The 13,818-nt window shown below is 41.9% G+C and overlaps 1 protein-coding gene and 1 pseudogene across 5 annotated transcripts in view; both read right to left on the bottom strand.

Annotated features, from left to right (window-relative positions):
• Nucleotides 1-13,818, bottom strand: part of AKR1B1 (aldo-keto reductase family 1 member B) — a 158,807-nt gene that overhangs the window by 81,807 nt on the left and 63,182 nt on the right. The gene's annotated exons all lie outside the window — the stretch shown is intronic.
• LOC100524410 (sorting nexin-5 pseudogene) lies at nucleotides 8,493-9,987 on the bottom strand (annotated as a pseudogene).

Here is a 13,818-nt window from a genome sequence, read left to right as displayed (position 1 = left end):
TAACACTTAAAACAAAGTCAGTGTCTGGGCTCTATCTGAGTCCAGTTAAATTGAGTGTCTCGTGGGAGTGTGGCTGTGTGTAGGTGGGAGGTCCCGAGCATCTGCAGTTGGAAGTTTCCCAGCTGATGCTGACATACAGCTGAGGTCGAGAACCACTGGTCTAGAGAAAGCCTCATCTGGGTCTGTGGCAAAGCTCTTTCACTTACTAGCTGTGTGACCTTTAGGGTCACTAATTGTCCCCTCAGATAAACTGACTGCCCTGAACAATTTACCTAACCTCTCTGAGCCTCCTCCTCCGTCTTAGGAGGTGAACGACATCTACTCGGTCAAGTTACTTTGGACGTTAAGTGGGAAAATCTCACAGAAGCACTTGACTTCGTGGTGGACATCACCCTTCCATTCTCTCTCTCCTTCTCCAGGGTATTTACTCTTTTATCTCATCTCTCCCTTGCCTGCAGAGAGAAGACTCCTTGGACTGTCTTCCTCCTTGAGAAGGAAGGGTGTCTTTACCTGCAGGCAGAACAGGTGAATGCACTGCATGGAGCACATCTGGAGAACATGGACCACATATGCCTCATGCAACAGTGTTTATATAAAGTCCAAACGCATGCATACTTCATACTGGTAAACATTATGACAACATTCGCTGAACAGGTTAGCATGATGGCCTGAGCATGAGGAATAGAAATGAAACTGGATAAATATGTAAATCCAGATGTCAAACAGAGAGGGCTTTGCAGGAAACAAGGATGTGCCCACGCCATGGGCGGAGTCAGTCCATGCACCTGCCCCAAATAAATACATGAATGAAAAAACATATAAATTGATATTTATTTTTATTTTATTTTATTTATTTTTTTGCTTTTCAAGGCCACACCTGAGGCATGTGGAAGTTCTCAGGCTAGGGGTCAAATGGGAGCTGCCAGCCTATGCCACAGCCATAGCAACGGGGAATCTGAGCCATGTCTGTGACCTATACCACAGCTCACAGCAACACAGGATCCTTAACCCAATGAGTGAAGCCAGGGATCCAACCCCCATCCTCATGGATCCTAGTTGGGTTTGTTAACTGGTGAGCCACGAAAGGAGCCACCTAAATTGACATTCAGAAATGTGTATTTTTTAAGGAAATGAAGACAAAAGCTCAGGAATCCAGTACAGTGATTTCTTCCAACACTGCAGGGACCTGGGGACCCTTTCTCATGAGAACATGGTTTTCTGGGCAGCAGAAATAAAGCTTGAGAGCCTTCTCCTGTTCTGGCAAGCTTTCCCCCAAATATGTTTTCTATTATGCTCTAGATGACTCATTTTGCCTTAGTTGCAAAGTTGAATATATACTTGATCAGTTTGGATATCCAGGCTGCTGGCCACGGGTAACTGTAAGTCATTATGAGAAATGAACCACACACATTATGAGAAAATGAACCTTTGTTGTTTTAAACCCTTAGGTTTGGGGATAATTTATCATGCATCAGTAGATAACCAATACACTAGAGAATAGCCTTCGCAGGCTGGTGGACACATTCTTTTAGCCATCACCTGCCACCTGCCAGGCACCACCACCCCTTCCAATGATTGTGTAAAACCTGCAGGCATTGGCACCATTTCTGGGCCTGTCAGCTGCCTCCACTGGTTATCAGATTCCCCAAGAATCACCACTGCTACCCCCGCCAGATGCTACAATCTTTCTCCTTCTTTGGTGTTTGCCTATAGGGGTAGCAAGTAAGTGGCATACAGGGATTGGGGCGGGTGGGTAGCGGAAGAGTTAGAGGAGAATTAGTCACGGAGCCTCTGGACTCTGAAGGCCTGTTTGCATCTTGGCTTTGCCACTTGTCCTTGCACCTCTTTACTCCTCAGTTTTCTCCTTGCTATAAAATAGGATGAATAATCACATCTACCTTACAGCACTGTGACAACCCAACTGGGAAATGCGTATAAGCCACTGAGCACAGGGCCTAACTCTAAACAAATAAATGGCTCTAGAGCTGTATAAGTTGTCTCAAATCTCAGCGCCACCATTTACCTGAGCAAAATATTGAACATCTTGACGTGTCAGTTCCTCATCTATGAAATGAGGATAATAATAGTATCCACCTCATGAGGCTATCTGAAGAGTAAACGAGAGCATACATTAACTCATGTAATATTACATACACGGGCCTGTTCATAACGGTAGTGACGGTCATAACAGCAGTAAACCATGAGCAGAACATGCTGGACCCAGAACCACCCCCTCCTCATCTGATAATGACGACATTTTTTGTTTGTTTGCTTCAGGTAGGGTAGACTTGTGCCTGGTTCATTCTTCCCGTGAGATAAATTCTGAACCAAGATTCCTCAGCTCATCACGGAAATAGAACTTAACTTTTTTTTTTTTTCTTTTTATGACTGCATGGAAGTTTCTGGGCAAGTGGTTGAATCAGAGCTGAAGCTGAGGCCTATGCCACAGCCAAGGCAACACTGGATCTGAGCTGCAACTGTGGCAACACCATATCCTTAACCCACTGAGCGAAGCCAGGGATCAAACCTGCGTCCTCACAGAGACAACACTGGGCCTTAACCCACTGAGCCACAACAGGAACTCCAAAACTTACTTTTTAAAATAAATGAGATTGCAATTAATTTTTGATGGCATGAGGGGGAAAAAAAGGACTGTAAGCAATTGCTTCTGCAATAATCTCCACTTCTGAAAGCTTTCTGTTACACCTCCAGCTTACACTGGCTTTCTCTTTACTTCACTTTGGCTTCCTTCGTATTTCAGGATTAAAATCCATGATGTTTAGGATTCCTTCTCTGCAGCTTTCAGCAGGGTTTAGGGAGACTTGCAAAATTCCACTGTGTGGGACTGGTACGCCGTGTGGGCCACCATCTGTATGCTGGCTTCCCCTGAGATGTGACTCATATATCTGGTCCTTAGGTGTGCTCAATCCTCTGTGCGGTCAGCCGAGATGCCCTCAGCCCCATCAGATTCTTAGCCATGCAGCCCATGCTATACCGTCCATCCAGCTCCCCTGAATAAGATGTGCAGGATGACCTTGTGCCTGTCACAACTTCAACAATCTCAGCTCTGAGACATTCTGGGGATCACCAGCTCCTTCTGAAACCATACCCTATATGAGACCCAAGATTATGGGGCAGAGTACCATGGAAACCATGTATGGGAACACAGCTCCTTCCACTGGGCATCACGCAGGTGTACTGAGGGACTAGAGTGGCCGATGGTGAACTTTGAGGTCACAGGCTGAAAATCCATGGTGTGCAACACACAGAAGCCTCCCTCTCCAGAAATTGCACATGCTACCCATGAACAGGCACGAAGGACAGTTGCACCTGCACAGAACACTCTTGAAACTTCCCCTTACTTTCCATCTATTGTTTCCAAGCCCCCTCTCCCTCTCGTTCCTTTCTTCCACTATAAATACCCCACTCAAAAGTCCACCAGGAATGGATTAAGAAGATGTGGTGCATATACACAATGGAATACCACTCAGCCAAAAACAGAACAAAATAATGCCTTTTGCAACAACACAGATGCAACTAGAGATTCTCACACTAGGTCAAGTCAGAAAGAGAAAGACAAATACCATATGATATCACTTATATCTGGAATCTAATATATGGCACAAATGAACCTATCTACAAAACAGATTTCTCAGTCTTAGATAACAGGCTTGTAGTTGCCAAGTGGGAGGGGAGAGGGAGTGGGATGGATGGGAGTTTGGGGTTGGTAGATGCAAACTATTACATTTAGAATGGATAGGCAATGAGGTCCTACTGTACAGCACAAAGAACTATATCCAATCTCTTGGGATAGAACATGATGGAAGATAATATGAGAAAAAGAATGTATATATGTATGACTGGATCACTTTGCTGCACAGCAAAAGTTGCCACCACACTGTAAATCAACTATACTTTAAAAATGCATTTTGAAAAAGCCCATCGGGGTAACAGATCTGAGCTTTGCCTCCTGTGTTCTCACTTGGCCACTTTGTAATAAAACCTTTTCTCTTTCTAGAAAAGACCATGACTTAGGTGTTTGGTGTTTCCATCACACAGAGGGCAACAAGCCCACTTGCCTGGTTACACTTCCTTTCAGCCAGCTTTGCCAGTGGATGTGGGTGTGGGCTGCTCTCCCAGCCCTGGGTTGGGGCTCTGGCCCACTCACCTGCATACCTCCTGTGGTCACTGTGACCCTACAGGTTGGGGAACCCAGAGCTTCCCTCTTAGATTTGATGTTTTCTCCCCAACCTCACCCTAGAAAACAGCGCACAGTTCTCCTCTGCTTTGAGACGTCCCCACTCAACTGGGTATCCACAGATATGCCCCCAAAATATCGACAATAATCATCTCTAAATGTGGGATTATGGGTGAGTTTCATTTGCTTACATAATCTCTTCTGCGTTCTCTAATGATCTTTTTATATTTTACAAAGAGCAGGATGTTAAAAAATGAAAGTTGTCGATGACTACTGAAACATCAGCAACTGTGGAGTGTGTTAGTCTACAAATGGTGTTGTAAAAACCTCTCAATTTTAAACCACATTTCACATGATAAAACAAATTTTCTTTGACCATGTAATCCTGATTCTGGAGAACAAGCCTAAAATTAATCAAGAAGTGTCCAAAGCTTTATTCACAGTGATTTTCCTGGAAATACTACTTATAATAGAAACAAACTAGAAATAACCTAAATGTCTAAGAATAGGGGGAATGATAGAGTACATTATAATATAGCCATAAACCAGAATCTTTTATAATCATTAAAAATGGTGCTTGACGTAAAAGCAATTTTAAAATTGGCACAACACTATAAATCAACCATACTTTAATAAAAAATATTTTAAGAAGAGTTTTTATAAATGTACAGAAAAATTTGTTTTGTGGCCCTAAGTTTAAAACTATATGTGTAACTCAACAGGACACTATGGGGCCTTTTTGGGAAAGACCCCTGTCCCCAGTGTGCTCTGCTTGCCTCTTCTCTGTAGAAAAACTTCAGCCAAAGAATACATTTTATCAGCTAAGTGAGAAAATGCAGAAAGAAATGAGACCAGTCAAACAAGAGAAGATAATAACAGCTTAGCCATGAAACAAAGTGTACAACCTTTAGATCCTCCTCAAAGGCTATAGTTAATATTCTGCGCCATGTCCTCTGAGCTGCTCTGCAGATACTGAAACCCCAAACAGATGGAAGAACTTAACTGTACGCTGCCTGCAAGCACAGAGACCCCAGACCAGTTGGAACCAGAAGGTTGATGATTTTTGACTCCCGATTATCTCACCACTAATCGGTCAGAGGAATATCCATGAGCTGATCACAGGCCCCGAAACCCTTTCATCATCACGTAGCTAGCTCCTTCTTCTTTTCCCTGTATTTTTTTCTGAGCAAAACCTGGGGAGTTGGGAGTTGGTTCTTTGACATAAATCCTCCTTCTCCCCAGGATTGACGGCTTTCTCAATAAAGCTATCTTTCCTTTTACTAACACTTTTCTCTCCGTATGGGATTCTTGAATGATAAGTATCTGAACTTAAGTTCAGTAATATCTGTGATGTATTATATATATATATGAAAATGCTGGAGGAAACAACACTCCTGTAATGGTCTCATGAGTGACAAGACTATAGGTGATTAATATTTCCTTACTTGTAATCTACATTTTCCAGTTTTACTATAGTGAGTATGTATCATTTCATTATAACAAAGTCTTTTTAAGGAAGTGAAAAGAATCATGAAATAAATATATGAAGAGTATCTGCATGTAAAGATCCTGTCCAGGTAGGTTAACAGATAAACATATACTTCCACAGTTTCCATGCCTTAAGGGGAAAAAATATATATAACTGTAGAGCAATTAGACAGGAACAAATAACAATGCATGCCCTTTTTATTTTCCATTTATTAAACTAGCCAAAGAAAACAAAAATTGATAAAAATCTCTTTTAAGTGTCACTTTCACAAAATAACTCATGCATTTTGTATCAGGGAGAACTTTGCACAAGGCTGCGGGGCTTGAAGTTCATTAACATGAATCGATTTTCCAAAAGGGTGGCAGGACCTCCCTGTTCATGCCAGGGCAGGAAAAGGCTGCCCGCCCCCAGCCTCCAGCTCCTCCCTCTGGAGCCAGGGTCAGCACCCTCAAATGGAGCAGATGCCATGTAATCTGCTCACTCAGGACGTCTCTGCATGCACCATGGCCACCTTCGTGGCACTCAGTACCAAAGCCATGATGCCCATCTTGGGCATGGGCGCTTGGAAGGAATGTATGCAAATATTTGGACTTTAGGCACCTTCTCCTGTCAGTAGGGAAAGGCTTGAGGCAAGGATTTGAGACGTAAATGTTGGGGCCTGAAGACAGGACCAAAGTTGCTTTGCTTTCTTAGGGCTGCTTCAGGCTGCCAAGCTCCAAGAAGGGCTTTTTCCAGTAATGGTGAGAACTTTGCGAGCAATCGTCAGTTTTAAGTAGTTGGGGGGCTTTAAAACACACTTGCTTTCCTGGTCACTTTCTCTCTCAGCAGCTTTTCCCCCTTTTTAAAATTTAAATTTTATTTTCTTTTTATTAGAGTACAGTTGATTTACAGTATTGTGTCAATTTCAGCTGTACAGCATAGTGACCCAGTCATATATACATACCCATTCTTTTTCTCATGTTATCTTCCATCATGTTCTGTCCCAAGAGATTGGATATAGTTCCTTGTGCTGTACAGAAGGACCTCATTGCTTATCTATTCTAAATGTTATAGTTTGTATCCACCAACCCCAAATTCCCTATTCATCCCACTTCTTCCCCCTCCCCCCTTAGCAACCACAAGTCTGTTCTCTATGTCTGTAAGTCTGTTTTGTGGACAGGTTCATTTGTGCCGTATTTTAGATTCTATATATAAGAGATATCATATAGGATTTGTCTTTCTCTTTCTGACTTGACTTAGTGTAAGAATCTTTAGTTGCATCTGTGTTGCTGCAAATGCCTTTTTTTTAATGGTTGAATTGTATACATGTACCACATCTTCTTAATCCATTCATCTGTGGATAGACATTTAGGTTGTTTCCATGTCTTGGCTATTGCAAATAGTGTTGCAATGAACATAGGGGTGCATGTATCTTTTTGAATTGTAGTTTTGTCTGGATATATGCCCAGGAATGGGATTGCTGGATCATATGGTAGTTCTATATTTTGTTTTCTGAGGAACCTATTTTCCATAGTGGGTTGTATCAGTTTACATTCCCACCAACAGTGTGGGAGGGTTCCCTTTTCTCCACACCCTCTCCAGCATTTGTTATTTGTAGACTTGTTAATAGTGGCCATTCTGACTGGTGTAGGGTGGTACCTCATTGTAGTTTTGATTTGAATTTTTCTAATAATTAGTGATGTTGAGCATTTTCTCATGTGCCTAATGGCCATCCATGTGCCTTCTTTGGAGAAATGTCTTTTTAGGTCTTCTGCCAATTTTTTCAATTGAGCTGTTTGTTTTGTTGTTGTTGTTTGTTTGTTTTTGTTTTGTTTTTTTTTTCACCACTGTAAAATTTACTTGAGGGGAACTTAGTTGAAAGCACTGCTGCAATTTACACATTTGTCTGGCTCAGAGAGGGTGCCTTCTTGGGCACTAAGCAGGGTCAGGACCACAGCATCCCAGCCAACAAATTCACATCCAGCAATAGACCTAGTCCAGCTCAGGTTCAGTCTCTAGCCCAGGAACTTCCAGATGTTGGTCAAAACAAGAGTGAGGAAACTTCTACATAGTCGCTAATTATCTTACTAATAATTACAAAGGTTAAGATGTTATAAAACTCCACAGGGCAGAAAACCTGGCAGGCACCACTCTTAAGGATTAGTCACACCAATGATGGAACAGATACACCCTAAAAACTGGTCTATAGTCTTAAAAAATGCTAAGATTAGAACTGAGGCTAGGATAATTGACAGAGACACCAAAGCCCTCACCATCCTCAGGGCTTAGGTGCACCTGGCCTTGTTTTCCACAAAAGCAATGTATGGTACAGCATGGATTATTATCTTATTGTATACCTTATAATAAAAAGCCTAAACACACACATTCCCCCCATCACCATTAAGGAGGGGGGTTCACATCTTAATGTAGATCGGGCCATCTTCTAAAAGAGGCTGCATTACTTTCCTTAAACCCTTAAAATGCTTCTCTCCCCTTAAATATTTATATCCCAACTATAAAAATGGAGTTGCAAAGGGTGTATATAAAGATAGGAGATTTTTCTTGCATTTGCTATAGTATAAAAAACTTAAGGTGACTAAAGAACCATGAGAATAAGAAGGGGTGGGATGTCTGTTACCTCTAACAACAGCTGAATCATGTTATAATTGGCACCTGCCCTAAAAAAACAACTGGTTTGTAGGGACACAAGCACATGAAACAGTGAGACTACATGTGCCAAGAAACTACTCAGACTTGTCTCCAAAAGGCAAGTGATTCCCATGATCTTTCTTAACTACTAGAGACAAATTAGAGGAGAACCCAGTATTTAGATTCTACCCACTGTGAGGTATTAAGTGCATAAGGAAAACATGAGTTACATCCAAGTACATGCAAATAGAAATACTTTTAAACCAACATGGCTAAATGTTAAGATTTTTAGAAATCAAAAATTATTCACGTATTTTTAAACTGAAGTCAAAGGTAATAAATGTTCCGTGGTAATGATTCGAGTGCAAGTGATGCTGGCTCTCTTTACATTCAAGCCTTTTGTTCAGTTGTTCTTGAACAAGTCAATGCAGCTCTGCAGAAGGGAGGCATTGTTCCTGGCATGCTTTATTTGCAGTTCTGACATTTCGATTAGATTCTTTCTAAATGCCGCCACTCTCTATCATGTGAAATTGATCAGCTCTTCTTTTGCAGATTCAGAAAGCTGTTCCAATTTCTGGCAGCATTCTTGCTGGTGTGCCTCAGCCAACTGGATGTCTCTGCTTTTTAACCGGGCCTTATCCAATGCTTTGTTTGAATTCCCACAGTCAATGAGGGCTTTGGTGCGTCTGTATAAGAGATCTTAGCGGCCTCAATGTCGAGCATGTAGTACCGGAGAAGCTCTGGCAGCTTCAAGTCTTCATCCGAGGAGACCCGACTCTCTACTTTCCTAAGTTTTTCAAATAGCTTAGCAACCTTCAATAGGTACTTTTTGATGACCATGGGCTCTTCTGAAGCGAGACTATGCAGGCAAGCTGCAGTGTGGACGTAGTTGTCAACAACATTTTTATGAGATCTGGTCATTCTGTCAGCCTTTGCACATGAATCCTTGATCTTATTATAGCAGTTAATGAGGAAATTCTTCTCTTGCTCAAAGAAATCATCTACCTCCTTAACTCCTGAAAAAAAGGATTTCATCAGCACTTTTCACCACACTTTTGAAAAAGCCAGTGAACATCTCTTTGGTATTTTTTCCTCCTAACACTTCGATCTTGGTCATATTCCAGGAAAAAATGAAAGTTTCGATCTTTACTGAGAACAGGATGAGAGGAGAGCCGCTGAAGAAAGACCTCATGAGAGGACAGAGTCTTCTTAAAGACAGCAAGATACTCAGCTTCCAGCTCTTGCTTCATCTTGGCAAATTCTTCTTTGGTCATTGACCCTTCACCGTCTCCCAGTTTTGGCATCTTTTCTCGAGGCCCATCAAAGTCAGGCTTCGTAGGTGCAGGTGGAATAATAAGCCCAGCATAGTCTGTAGTTTCAATAAGAGTGTCATGTAGCCACACAAAGTCTTCATGTTGCCTCGTAACAGAAAACTCTGGACTCTGAAACGTGGGCAGCGTGGTCTTGGTGTGTACTGTAAATTTGATTTTATCTCTCTCACTGAGTGCATCAGGTATGTCGATCTGAAGTGAAGGATCAACATTCAGGTCCACTGATACAGATCGTAGCTTGCTGAGGTCCTTCTCCTGCTGCTACAGCAACTCGGGAACCGCGGCCATGGCGACGAAGGCCTTGAGCGGGGCCGCCTGGCTGTGCGAGGAAAGAAGAGGCTGAGCCGCCGCCGCCGCCGAGCCTCTTAGAGGCGGCCGCGGCCCCGCCTCCCTGCCTGACGGCGGCGGCGGGAGGCTTCGGGACTCCTTTGTTTTATTGTTTTTAAGTTGTATGTGTTGATTATGTATTTTGGAGATTAGGCCTTTGTCAGTTGCATCTTCTGCAAAGATTTTCTCCCATTCTGTGTGTTGACTTACTTTTTAAAAACTATATAATCATCTCAATAGTTGCAGAAAAAGCTTTTGACAAAAGTCAACACGTATTTCTGATAAAAAAAACTTTCCAGAAAGTGGGCACAGAGGGAAGCTACCTCAACATAATAAAAGCCATATATGACAAAATCATGGCTAACATCATTTTCAGTGTTGGAAAACTGAAAGCATTTCTGTTAAGATCAGGAACAAGACAATGATGTCTACTTTCACCACTGTTAAATTCAACATAGTTTGGAAGCCCTGGCCATGGCAATCAGAGAAGAAAAATAAATAAAAGGAATGTGAATTGGAAAAGAAGTAAAACGATTACTGTTTGTAGACGACATGAAACTATACACAGAAAATCCTAAAGACACTACCAGAAAACTGTTATACTACATCAATGAATTTGGTGAAGTTGCAGGAGAAAAAATTAATACATAGAAATTGATTACATTTCTATATACTAATAATGAAAGATCAGAAAGAGAAATTAGGGAAACCATCCCATTTACCATCACATCAAAAAGAATAAAATACCTGGCAATAAACCTATCTAAAGAGACAAATGACCTGTACTCTGAAAACTAAGATGCTGATGAAAGAAATCAAAGATGACAAAACCAATGAAAAGATACACCATGCTTTCATATTGAAAGAATCAATATTGTCAAATAAAAAGAAAAATAAACAAATGGGACCTACTCAAACTTCAAAGTTTCTGTACAGCAAAGGAACCCTAAACACAAAAAGACAACCCAAAGAATGGGAGAAAATCTTTGCAAGTGAATCCACAGACAAGGGATTCATCTCCAAAATTTATAAACACCTTCTGCAGCTCCATACCAAAAAAACAAACAACCCCATCCAAAAATGGGCAGAAGATCTAAACAGACAGTTCTCCAAAGAAGACATACAGATGGCCAAAAAACACATGAAAAGATGTTCAACATCACTCTTGATTAGAGAAATGCAAATCAAAACCACTATGAGGTACCACCTTACACCAGCCAGAATGGCCAGCATCCAAAAGTCTACAAACAATAAGTGTTGGAGAGGGTGTGGAGAAAAAGGAACCCTATTACACTGTTGGTGGGACTGTAAATTGGTGCAACCACTGTGGAAAGCAGTATGGAGATGCCTCAGAAAACTAAACATAGAACTACCATTTGATCCAGCAATCCCACTCCTGGGTATCTATCCAGAGAAAACCATGACTTGCAAAGACGCATGTACTCCGATGTTCATTGCAGCACTATTTACAAGAGCCAAGACATGGACAAACCTAAATGTCCATCATCAGAGGAGTGGATCAAGAAGATGTGGTACATATACACAATGGAATATTACTCAGCCATCAAAAAGAACGAAATGCCAGCATTTTTAGCAAAATGGATGGACCTAGAAACTATCATGCTAAGTGAAGTCAGCCATACAATGAGACACCAACATCAAATGCTTTCACTGACAAATTCAATACAATCCTTATCAAATTACCTATGACATTCTTCACAGAACTAGAACAAATTATTTTAAAATTTGTATGGAAACACCAAAGACCCTGAACAGCCAAAACAATATTGAAAAAGAAAAATGGAACTGGAGAAATCAGATCCCTGACTTCAGACTGTACTACAAAGTTACAGTCATCAAAATAGTATGGTACTAGCATAAAAACAGAAATACAGATCAATGGAAGAGGATAGAAAGGCTAGAAATAAACCCATGCACCTATGGTCAATTAATCTATGACAAAGGAGGAAAGAACATACAATGGAGGAAAGACAGTCTCTTCAATAAGTAGTGCTGGGAATACTGGAGAGCTACATGTAAAAGAATGAAATTAGAACCTTCTCTAACACCATACACAAAAGTAAACTCAAAATGGATTAAAGACCTAAATGTAAGACCAGATATCATTAAACTCCTAGAGGGAAACATAAGCAGGCTTCCCTTAGACATATATCACAGCAACATCTTGTTTGATCCACCTCCTAGAATAATGACAATAAAAATAAAAATAAACCAATGGGGCCTAATTAAATTAAAAAACTTTTGCACAGCACAGGGAGCCATTAAAAAATGAAAAGACAACCCACAGAATGGAAGAACATCTTTGCAAACTATGCAACTCACAAGGGCCTAATTTCCCCTCTTAACTCCTCATGGCTCTAGGACACTTAGAGCTGTGGGTTGGCTGCTGCCTAGGTGGTTGAGAGGAGGGGCTGGGAGGGTGCTAGGCCGTGGCATTCCATGCTGTTCACTGTGGGACCTGCCCTAGGAGCATCACTATTGTCTGGGAGAGCACTGAAAATCAGAAGCTCACAGAGTTCCCCTTGTGGCTCAGGGGAAACAAACCTGACTAGTACGCATAATGATGCAGGTTTAATCCCTGGCCTTATTCAGGGGGTTAAGGATCTGGCACTACTCTGAGCTGTGGTGTAGGCTGCAGACTCCGCTAGGCTCAGATTCTGTGTTGCTGTAGCTGTGGCGTAAGCCAGCAGCTGTAGTTCCAATTTGACCCCTAGCCTGGGAACTTCCATATGCTGCACCAGTGGCCCTAAAAAAAAAAAAAAATTCAGGAGCTCAGACCCTACTCAGCTTACTAAGTTGTAATCTGCCCTTTAACAAGACCCTGAAGATCTTGGGCCACATCAGAGTCTGAGAAGCCTGTGACCACACAGATGGTCATCCCAGGGAGAAGGAGGCCCAGGCTGGGCGTAGGGAGCTCAGGTTCCCAAGTGTTGATAAAGAGCTGGCAAAACCCAGTGCTCAGGGAAGCAGATTCTGGAGCCTCTCTTAGGATAAGTTTAAAATCTTTCCCATCCCTTTCTAACCGCCTTAGGGTAAGTTTAAAATCTTTCCCATCCCTTTCTAACCGCCTTCTCTTTCATTTCCCCCAGCGACAGCACCATCCTACCTAGTTCCCAGGAGCCCTCTTTACTTCCCTTCCTCTCCCTTCCCTCTCTGTTGATCCTTTCTCCTCTGGCTCTGGCCTTCTCTGTGCCTGGCTTTCCCGACTCCTCTCCAAGCTTAGTGGTAGGATCCCTCCTAGTCCCAGGACTGGGTCATTCTCGGGAAGCACTCAGGTGATCTGGGTGAGAAGGTCAATTCCAGCTTGACTCCTCCCAGCTTCTCTTGCTTAAACAAGGCTGCTCTTCTCCAGCTTGGAGCTTGGACTTTAATGCAGATGTGACAGATAATCGCTTTTAGATCTCCGGTGAATCTGCTCATCCTGTACAAATTCACCCTAAGAATTATTTTCAGAATTTCAAAATCAGATATAAGGATTATGAAGGGACCCATTCTAAAGGTGTAGGGACGATGTAATTTTAAAGGTTTATGTATTTACCAGTGAAGGTAAAGGAGGGAGTAGTGACGGGGGCAGGGTCCAGGCTTGCTTCTGAATGTACTTACTATTTCACCATGATAGAAGCGGTCTGAAAAAGAACTTATGAAAGACCAGTATTAAGTGCTTTTGGGGGTCATTGTCTGGCTTGGCTAGGTTAGACAGAATGTGGTATTTTTAGTGCCCTTCTATCTTTTTGCCTTGTGGGGGATTTACTCCATTCTTACAAGGTTTTCTATTTCTCCTTTCTTTTTCTGAAACAATAATTATATAATATCTTGCATCCACT

The sequence above is a fragment of the Sus scrofa genome, chromosome 18, assembly GCF_054392235.1.
Source record: "Sus scrofa isolate SSC_HxYL_T2T_F1_AM1 chromosome 18, Sscrofa_HxYL_maternal_Yorkshire_Landrace_v2.0, whole genome shotgun sequence".
Classification (NCBI taxonomy): Eukaryota; Metazoa; Chordata; class Mammalia; order Artiodactyla; family Suidae; genus Sus; species Sus scrofa.
This window is presented reverse-complemented; position numbering and strand designations above follow the sequence as displayed.